Source organism: Amphiprion ocellaris, chromosome 3 (assembly GCF_022539595.1).
Source record: "Amphiprion ocellaris isolate individual 3 ecotype Okinawa chromosome 3, ASM2253959v1, whole genome shotgun sequence".
NCBI classification, from domain to species: domain Eukaryota; kingdom Metazoa; phylum Chordata; class Actinopteri; family Pomacentridae; genus Amphiprion; species Amphiprion ocellaris.
Window position 1 is genome coordinate 1,247,433 of NC_072768.1, and position 9,778 is coordinate 1,257,210.

At 35.6% G+C, this 9,778-nt stretch overlaps 1 long non-coding RNA gene across 1 annotated transcript in view; it reads left to right on the forward strand.

Moving 5' to 3' along the window:
* The window catches only part of LOC129348609 (uncharacterized), a 17,131-nt gene extending 7,660 nt beyond the window's left edge, over positions 1–9,471 (forward strand). Inside the window, exon 4 of the long non-coding RNA XR_008601223.1 lies at positions 9,037–9,471. This is a non-coding gene — a long non-coding RNA (uncharacterized LOC129348609). The remainder of the gene's footprint in view (positions 1–9,036) is intronic.
* The last annotated feature ends 307 nt before the right edge of the window (positions 9,472–9,778 follow it).

Below are 9,778 nucleotides of genomic sequence, written 5' to 3' on the forward strand. Positions count from 1 at the left end.
CAAAGCCTTCCTGCTTGGTTAACAGCGTTGTTTCAGTAGCTAAGTACTACAGCGTAAGGATAGAAAGAACATCAACGTGTCCTGAGGTGGCGTGAGGGGGTGTTTTCGGTTTGTTTAGGTGGGTGGTATGTGTCAAAGTAACATCCACATGAATGTCTGGACACGAGATTTCCCAGCAGAAGGTCAGAGTTATTCAATTCAACCTTTACTGATCCTACTGTTGTAGCTAATCGGCGTATAAATAATTAAAAGAATAAAGTGTTTAGCTCATAATGTGAAGCATTCAAGACGATTTGGGGGCTGATGAGGTGGAAATGTTAGCAAAATGACCAGAATGCTTCCCAGTAGTTAACTCACTCTCCATCCTCTAGTAGCACAAAGTATACAGAGGCAGAGGAGCTGTTTAGATGGATATGTTAGTCTTGTCTGAATGACTCATTAATCTTTCACTGGACTGGTTTGTGTAAGGTACAGCCCCGACTGTAGCCCTGAAACAGCAGCAACCTGAGTGAGTAGTTTATCAGTAAATCTATGGTGCTTCAAGGAAATTACACAGTCAAAGAATCCAAAGGGTCATGGTTGGTCATGTAGCTCGTAGTGTGTTAGGAGAAACGTGGGAAAAGTCAGTTAACTTCATAGAAATTTAATCTATATTTGCTTATTACTTAACCCTAAGCACTCAGCTTAAAGGAGGAGAACTTCACTTTAGTTTCTTAACCCTCGTGTCGTCCTGCGGTTGAAAATTGACCCGGTTTAAAGTTTAAAAATATATTCAGTAAAAATATAGTAAAAAATATCATAAAAATACAGAAAACAAAATATTTTCACAGTGAAACTTCTGATGTCCACATTTTCAACATTTTTGGGAAATCTTTGAACATTTTTTGGTTGAAAAAAAATGTTAAAAATGTTTCTTAAGAACATTCTCTAAAAAATCAACCAAAATCCAGCGAATTTCACTGGATTTTGGTTGATTTTTATGTGAATGTTCTTAAAGAAAACGTTAGAAGTTTTACTGATATATATGGAATCACCTCAGATATTTTTTTTTTTGGAAGATTTTTACTCATTTTTTGAAAATATTGACAAGAATTTTCTTGCCAAATTTGGCAGATTTTTTTTAAAAATAAAACTTTTAAGGGAAACTTTTAAGGAGGGTTAGGAATTATTGGAATTTTCTTCCTGAAGGTTTTGCAAATTTTCAGAAATTTGTGGAATTTTTTTGCTGAATTTTTGGATTATTTTCAGACAAGGAAACAATATTTTTTGGTGCCCGTAAGTGAGGACAACAGGAGGGTTAAATACTGACGGTGAAAGAAAGAAGCTGAGAGGATAAAATGGAAGTGTGGAGTTGTAAATGTCACAGCTACGGTGATGACATCCTGCAGTAACACCTTTCTGTGGGTTGTGTGTGGATGTGTGTGTCGGTCGCTGGTGTGGGAGCAGCTGGTGCTCTGGTTTGGGTTCACTCGTCAGGGTGTAAAAGTCAGAGATTTCGAATAAGTAAAACAATACAAAGGTCCACAACAAAAAGAAACAATAACAAAAATAATAATAATAATAATAATAATAATAATAATAATAATAACAATAATAATAATAAAAACAGAACAAAGCAAAACAATATAAACAAAAGAACATTGACATAACTGTCTTATTCGAAAAGGAGTAGGAGAAGCCGTGGCTTGTCAAGTCCCACCCCTTTCAACAGAGATGGTATCTCTGGTTCTATTATTGTGATATGATGGCATTAGAGAGTCTCCAGACTGAATTCTTCACAGTAATAAGTTCAAGTAGGTTCTGATAACTGGGTCCGAATGGCCTTTCTGTGGCTGGCGTGCCATGGCATTGTGTGATAGTGTCGACATTCCTGCACAGTCGTCCTGTTCCGAGCCTCATTACTTGCTGCTGCTTTCACCTTCTATAGCAGGGGTCAAACTCCTCTTAGTCCAGGTTCCACATTCAGCCCAGTTTCATCTCCAGTTGACCAGACCAGTAAAATCACAGCATAATAATCTGTAAATAAACACAACTCCTAATGGTTCCTTTGTTTTAGTGCAAAAAAGTACATTCTGAAAATGTTCACATTTAGGGAGCTATCTTTTTACAAAACATTATAAACAAAACTGAAATTTAAAAAAAAAAAAAAATTTCAACAATATTATGCTTCAGTTTATCATTTCCACATTACAACTCCCAGATCACAGAGTGTCTACAAAGGAACACAACATTTAGTCACAGCTACCTGGAACGGAACCATATAGGATTTTACTTTAGAAAAGACAAAATATTACAAAAATAAGACACAAAACGAGAAAAGAAACACAGTGACAAAAAATGAGAAAAAATGACACAAAACAAAACAAAAAAGACAAAAAATTAGACAAAAAAGTTACAAAGTGACAAAAGAATGGACAAACGACACAAGCGAGACAAAAAAATGATAAAAGCGTGAAACAATGACAAAAACGACGCACAATGAATAAAGCAAAACACAAACTGAGAAATATGAGACAAAAAGCACAAGCGAGATGAAAAAAAACAAAACGACAAAAAAACAAACGATCAAAGTCAGACATAAGAAGACAAAAAAACAACAAAAATTAGACAAAATATTACAAAAATAAGACAAAATGACAAAAGAACAATGAGCAATCTAGTATTTTACTTTATGATCCAAACAAATTGTCATGGTCTAGAAATGATTTTAAATTTATAGTTTTACTAATTTACAATCTGCAGTTAATGTCTTCTCTGGAATTTTTACACTTTGAGGGCCGGATTGAACTCTCTGGAGGACCTCTTTTGGCCCACGGGCCTCATGTTGGACACCTCTGATCTATAGTGTCGTCACAACTTCATTGTATCTTGCATTTATTGCGTTGGTATAATTGGACATGGAGTTGTTACCTGTAGCTTTATTGAAAAAAAGGAGTAAAACGATAATCAGATTAGTGGATCAGAAAAGAAGTGACCTTTTGATGCATTCAGTCAAGATGGTGTGCCAACATTTTAACGTCATTGAAGGAAAATTAAAGATCTAATTAAAAAAACGACAGCTGCATTTCATGCATCAGTTCCAGGGTCAATGTTTCGTGAAGACTGGCTTGCTGTCAAGTCTGACTGGGACGCTTTAATGGACGGGAGCTATTATAAAATCTATCCGGTCCTGAACTTGCAAGTAAAAAAGTCTGCTTTGAAAAAGGTCTGAGCTGCAAATATAGACCCAGGATAATTCCTTTCAATGCATCCTATAATGCTTTAAGACTGAACCGGCTGCAGGTTGCCTCCAGGCAGAAGGACATCTAGGAAAATCAGAGTAAAATGAAAGCAAAGAGTAGATACGTTTGCTGAAATTGGACCATTTTCTCAGTGACTGGAATGATATTTATTCATTACAAACATTTTGTGGATCCTCTTCCCTTGTTTACAATGTGGTCGCTCTCTTAAACACACAGTTAAGGTTCCATATGGTGAAAATCCATTTTTATTGTGTTTTTTTTAAGTTTTATGAACTGAAAGTTTAAAGTCTGTTAGTATTTCTGTTACCCTAACTAGACAGCCCTCCAGATTTACAAACCACTGAGCATTTTATTCAGTTTCTAAGCAGAAACTGGGTAACAAATCGTTGACCTGAATGTTTGGATATTCCTGCCATATTCCAAATAAGCAGCTGCCTGCAGGCCATCAGGTTTATAAACTCCCTTTTTTTAAAAATTCCCCAAATTTGGCAAGAAAATTCTTGTAAATATTTTTTAAAAATTTGTAAAAATCTTCAAAAAAAATCCTAAAAATGTAAAGTGATTCCATATGTATCAGTAAAACTTCTAACATTTTCTTTAAGAACATTCACATAAAAAAATCTACCAAAATGCAGTGAAATTCACTGGATTTTGGTTGATTTTTATGTGAATGTTCTTAGGAAACATTTTCAACATTTCTTTTTTCCCACCAAAATATGTTCAAAGATTTCCCAAAAATGTTGAAAATGTGGACATCAGAAGTTTGACTGTGAAAATATATTTTTTTCCTCCACATTTTCAAACTTTAAACTGGGTCAATTTTGACCTGCAGGACGACACGAGGGTTAAAAATGTGGCTAAAACCAGAAGTTATACAGTCATAGTTAAATGAACCGTCTCTTTGGTGTTTTAAAATGGAAAATGAAATACACAACTTGGAGACGTGAGACTTTCATAAATTTGTGGCACAATATGGGACCTTTATTCACGTTCATGTGCAAAATGTCAAGTTTAGCAAAGCTTAAATCTAAACAAAACATCAGTAGGAATATTTTGGATGCAGCCATACAATCTGCCAATTTATTTACCAAGCCAACACCAAAGGAAGTGTGTGTCTACTGAAAGAGAACAGAAATTCAAATGAGTAGTTTATCATATCTTACTGAACCACTGGGTTTTTTTTTATGATAAATTCTTTCTGAGAGAACCTCTTGAATATAAAACCTTCTTTTTAAAATTCATATATTGAAATAAGAAACTGCTGAATCCATAAGTTCATCTGTTTCTGCAGAAACTACAGTATCTGAATATGTAATGCTTCACAGTGCAGTTGCTTTACTCTGCTTGTCACCTTCCTCAGTGGGAAAGAAAAAATCTCGACACAGATGTTGGCAGCGCTCTTGAGATCCAAGGGCAAAAGGTGTTGTCCCCTGCCTCACCGAGAGGGAGATAACTGATGGCTGGAGGGTGATAGGACAGAGGAAGGGAGGAGGATTGAGATGATGAGGAGAGGAGAGGAAGGGTGAATCTGAGTGTGAGGAGAAAGACTTGGAGGCTATGTGACAGGGATGGGAATGAAAAGAAGGTGCAAAAGATGGCAAAAAGAAAGAACTTTAACCCTCCTGTTGTCTTCATTTATGGGCACCAAAAAATATTGTTTCCTTGTCTGAAAAAAAACAGCAAAAAAATTCCCCAAATTTCTGAAAATTTGCAAAACATTCAGGAAGAAAATTCCAATAATTCCTGTAAAGTTTTATTTTAAAAAATCCCCCAAATTTGGCAAGAAAATTCCAGGGTTTCCTCTACGTTCATTCTGCAGCGGCGGCCCACCGCTGTTAAAATTCCAACCCCTGTAAATTTTTTTTTTTTTTTTTTTTTTAAATCGTCGCAAATCCAACCGCCGCATTTCTCCCACTTCACAGCAGTCTTGTGCTGTGTCGGGTATTCGCGAGTACTAAGGTAAACTACTCAAAAAATCCTAAAAATATCTAAAGTGATTCCATATATATCAGTAAAACTTCTAATATTTTCTTTAAGGACATTCACATAAAAATCAACCAAAATCCAGTGAAATTCGCTGGACTTTGGTTGATTTTTTTGTGAATGTTCTTAAGGAACATTTTTAACATTTCTTTTTTTTTTCCACCAAAAAATGTTCAAAGATTTCCCAAAAATGTTGAAAATGTGGACATCAGAAGTTTGACTGTGAAAATATATATTTTTCCCACATTTTCAAACTTTCAAACGGGTCGATTTTGACCCGCAGGACGACACGAGGGTTAAAGAGTGTAAGCGTATTTAGGATGCATGCTTCGGCTGTCTGCTACGTAATTTTCTGCCTCCTCAATATTTCTGGGCGTGAGCGTGGATGTAAAAGAGGCGACGAAAGTCTGCCAGCCTCTGCATCACAGTAAATGTTTATCCTGGCACTATGAAGGTGGAATAAGGAATGGCTTTTATATGGCAGTTTCATGCTTAATCACACCTTTCACTCAAACAGCAGAAGTCATGTTTTATGCTGTCAGGAAATCTCTTTTTCCAACGGTGTGTCCAGCCCTCAGTGCTGATCTACGGTACTGAAAATGTATGTGTGTGTAAAATAAGTTCTCACCGTTGCTACTCAGGTATCTGTTTCTATATTTATGCTGCTGATTTATGAATGACTTCTGCATTATTTCTGAGCTGCTGAACTCAGTCTCTGCAAAAAAAAATGTGTTTTTGGTGTGATGCATGGACAATTCAGATGCTCACAGGCTGACCTTGGTTGCACAGAAAAGGAGAAAGATGGTAGAAAAAGAGGGAAGGGGAGAGATGTGGAAGGGAGGATTAAAAGCAGCCTCTTTTAATCAGTGATTTGGCCATTGGATCAAATTAAAATGTATAGAATCGAATTCACAGGAGGTTATCACCTGAGGGTATACTGAGATTAGTTGGTTAGGGAGGTGTCTTGAGCCTTAAGCCAGTTTTCGGTGTTATAAAAGTGGCTCTGTTTTAAACTGCAGGATCACCAAGGTGACTTCTGCTGCACATAAAGTGCTCCGGATGAGGTCATGTCCAGAGTTTTGGATTTAAATCATCTATAAGAACAAGCGTCTCCTTTTCACCTGTTGTTTTTTCTAATGATATCCTGTGTGACTTATACAGAGTCCCAGCAGAGGGAATATCTGCAAACCTGTTGAGCCATATGTTATTTATGCAGCTTAATAAAGTCATACAGTTACAGTAGTATCATGTTTCCATGGTAACCTACATGCATTCAGTTGATGAAGGCAGAAATATGTTTCAATGCCTGGTCTGGATTTGCTGATGTTGCAGCTAAAGGAGCACAGATTAGAAAATTAATTAGTCTATCAGTATTTATTACAGAATATCCTAAATTCACTTTGAGTTGTCCAAAGGTTCAAGTAATTTCCGTGTACTGTCAGATCTAAATGCCTGTTTTAAGCATCATGTTAAAATAATTAGTTTTTAGTGTGCAGCTCTTGTACCCCTCTGGAGGTATTCCATTAAAAATCAGCCGTTTCCAGCTAGAATAGTCATTTACCACATTACCTATGTCTACACTGGATTTATCATTCATTTAATGTTATCTTCATTTAAGAAAAACCTTTTCTTTCAAAAATAAGGACATTTCTAATTGACCCCAAACTTTTGAACGGTACTGTAATAAAATACAGTAAAAATATGGAAAAATAGAGCAAAAATACAGTAAAAATATAGTAAAGATACAGTTAAAATCTCATAAAACATGGTAAAAATACCGTCAAAATATAATAAAAATACAGTAACAAACTAACTGTATTCTGCTTTTCTTACAAAAATAAGGACATTTCTAAGTGAATCCAGACTTTTGAAGGGTAGTGTATATGAGTGACAGTTTTCTACCAGCATCCTTCTCTTGCATGTTTTGCAGCAGCTCTTTTTACTGTCCTAACTTAAAAAAAAATTCGCTCTTTTTTTATGACAATCTGTTCCTCTTGAACAAAGTTAACTGCACACATTGGTTCATTTAAGGGGAACAAGAGTCAAACTTCTTGTTTTTCTGAAGATTAAAACCTGAGTTAACAAAAACAATGTTGATATTACCATCGTGATTACTATTGTCTGTGTTTTGGTTCTTTGGTTTTGTTAATCTAGCTTACAGTGAGAAAGCCTAGTTATGTCAAATTTGCTCCATGGTACACTCCCCTGGCTCTACAGTCATACAAAGCATTTAGCACTTTTTTTTTTGCTTATTGTTTTGTTTGTTGCAGAACACGATTTACATCTTTGGTTCTGTCTCATTTACAGTTCAAAACAAACTTTGGTTCCAGTTGCAGCAGGCAGCTTTTTTTAGATAATGACCCCTTAAAATCCATTCTACACTACCTACCTAGCACTAAATAGACAAAGTTAGCAGCTAGTGGGTGAACATAATCGACCATTTAGCAGCTGAAGAGCCTCATCTTTCCCTCAGGAGTGCATGAAGAATAAAAACATTGAATATTGGACTTAGATTCATCAGATGAGCCAAAACAAGACTCCCAAAGAACATGTGCTCCCTCTCTGTTGGATGTGTTAATAATCCAGTCTTAGCCAACACGATGTTCTACTGATAAAAAAATAAATCAGTTCACTCATTTTTATGATTTCACACCAGTCTTTCAGAGGTTTTAATAAACTGTGATGCAACAACAAGAACACTAGTCAGTTTTAAATTCTGGTCAGTTTCTGGAAGGAGTTCTGCATAAAAAATATGCCTTTTACCAGCTAGCACAGGTTTTTAAAATCCTCTTAACCCTCCTGTTGTCTTCATTTACAGGCAACAAAAAATATCATTTCCTTGTCTGAAAAAAATCCAAAAATTCAGCAAAAAAATTCCCCACATTTCTGAAAATTTGCAAAACCTTCAGGAAGAAAATTCCAAAAATTCCGTAAAAGTTTCCCTTAAAAGTTTTATTTTTTAAAAAATCCCCCAAATTTGGCAAGAAAATTCTTGTAAATATTTTCAAAAAATGAGTAAAATGCTTTCAGAAAATCCTAAAAATATCTAAAGTGATTCCATGTATATCAGTAAAACTTCTAATATTTTCTTTAAGAATGATCACAAAAAAATCAACCAAAATCCAGCGACTTTCGCTGGATTTTGGTTGATTTTTTTGTGAATGTTCTTAAGAAACTTTTTTAACATTTCTTTTTTTCCACCAAAAAATGTTCAAAGATTTCCCAAAAATGTTGAAAATGTGGACATCAGAAGTTTGACTGTGAAAATATATATTTTTTTCCACATTTTCAAACTTTCAAACGGGTCAATTTTGACCCGCAGGATAACATGATGGTTAAAACATTTTTTTCAACAAGCTTTTATATCTGTGTGGATTTCAGTTGATCTCATTTCTGTTTGTTTTATTGTTTTATTGATCTTTTTTAATCCTTTTGGGAAACATTTCATGACTTTGTTTAGAAAAGTGCTTCATAAATAAAACCCACTGGTATTACTCGAATTAATAAATGGGAATACTTGAAGATATGTCACAAAAATCTTTCATTATAGATAAATACAGCAAAAACAGATTTACGTTTTATATCATGAGGATTTATTAGAGCATTTAGCCCCATAAATGCACGGCATACATCCAGTGTTCAACTTCAAAACATCATGATGCCTCTTAACTCCTCTGTTATCTGAGAGCTGCTGCCTAGATGGATCTAATCTTCACTAAATCCAATAGTATTTTTGCAATCCACTAGATGCTGTTCCTGAGACATGACAATGACTGAGAAGGTAAGCTGATAATGCTTCTGTTTGGAACAGAGACAACCGAGCTGAAGGAGAAGAGAAGACAGGATGGCACAGATGAAGGCAGGAAGGATGGACAAAAGACAATAACTGAAGACATCTGAAAGACACGTTAACTCTGGCAGAGGATGGTAAGAGGAGACAAAGCATTTCACACACAGAGAGTAACAGGAAACATGGATAAAAGTGGAACCTTTTGGACTGGATATTTCACTTTTTACTGCCAGAGCCCGTCGTTTGACAGTGCTTTAACACACCGGGGTGTACACTCACGTTCTGAGCTGCAGGAAGATAAAATATGACTTAAGTGAAAAGCTATCAGCGAGGCCTTGTTCTCCATTGACTAAACTATTATCTTGATTTACGGAGTGAGCGTTACAAAGTGGCTTTCTGGAGTTACGAACCAGGATGCTCTCAGTCGGAAGAATTGGAAAAGTGTCTCCTCGGGGAGAGAGAACGTCTTTACTGCTGGAGGGTTTGAAGGGGAAATGTAGTGTCATGAGTACAGAATATAAAAAGACATGTAGTATTATGGTCACACCAATGTCCTGTTCATATCTGTAGATGATTATTATCAACACCGCTGAGTAGTATGTATATATTTATTATATATTTATACATTTATATTTGTTTGCAGTTTTGGGCACTATGAGGTGTTTTCTTAAAACAGTTTTCACGCAGAGACACATTGATTTCAGTGAGTTTACTCAGATTTTACCCTATATTTCACATCTCCATGCACCCACCAAGTGTTTTC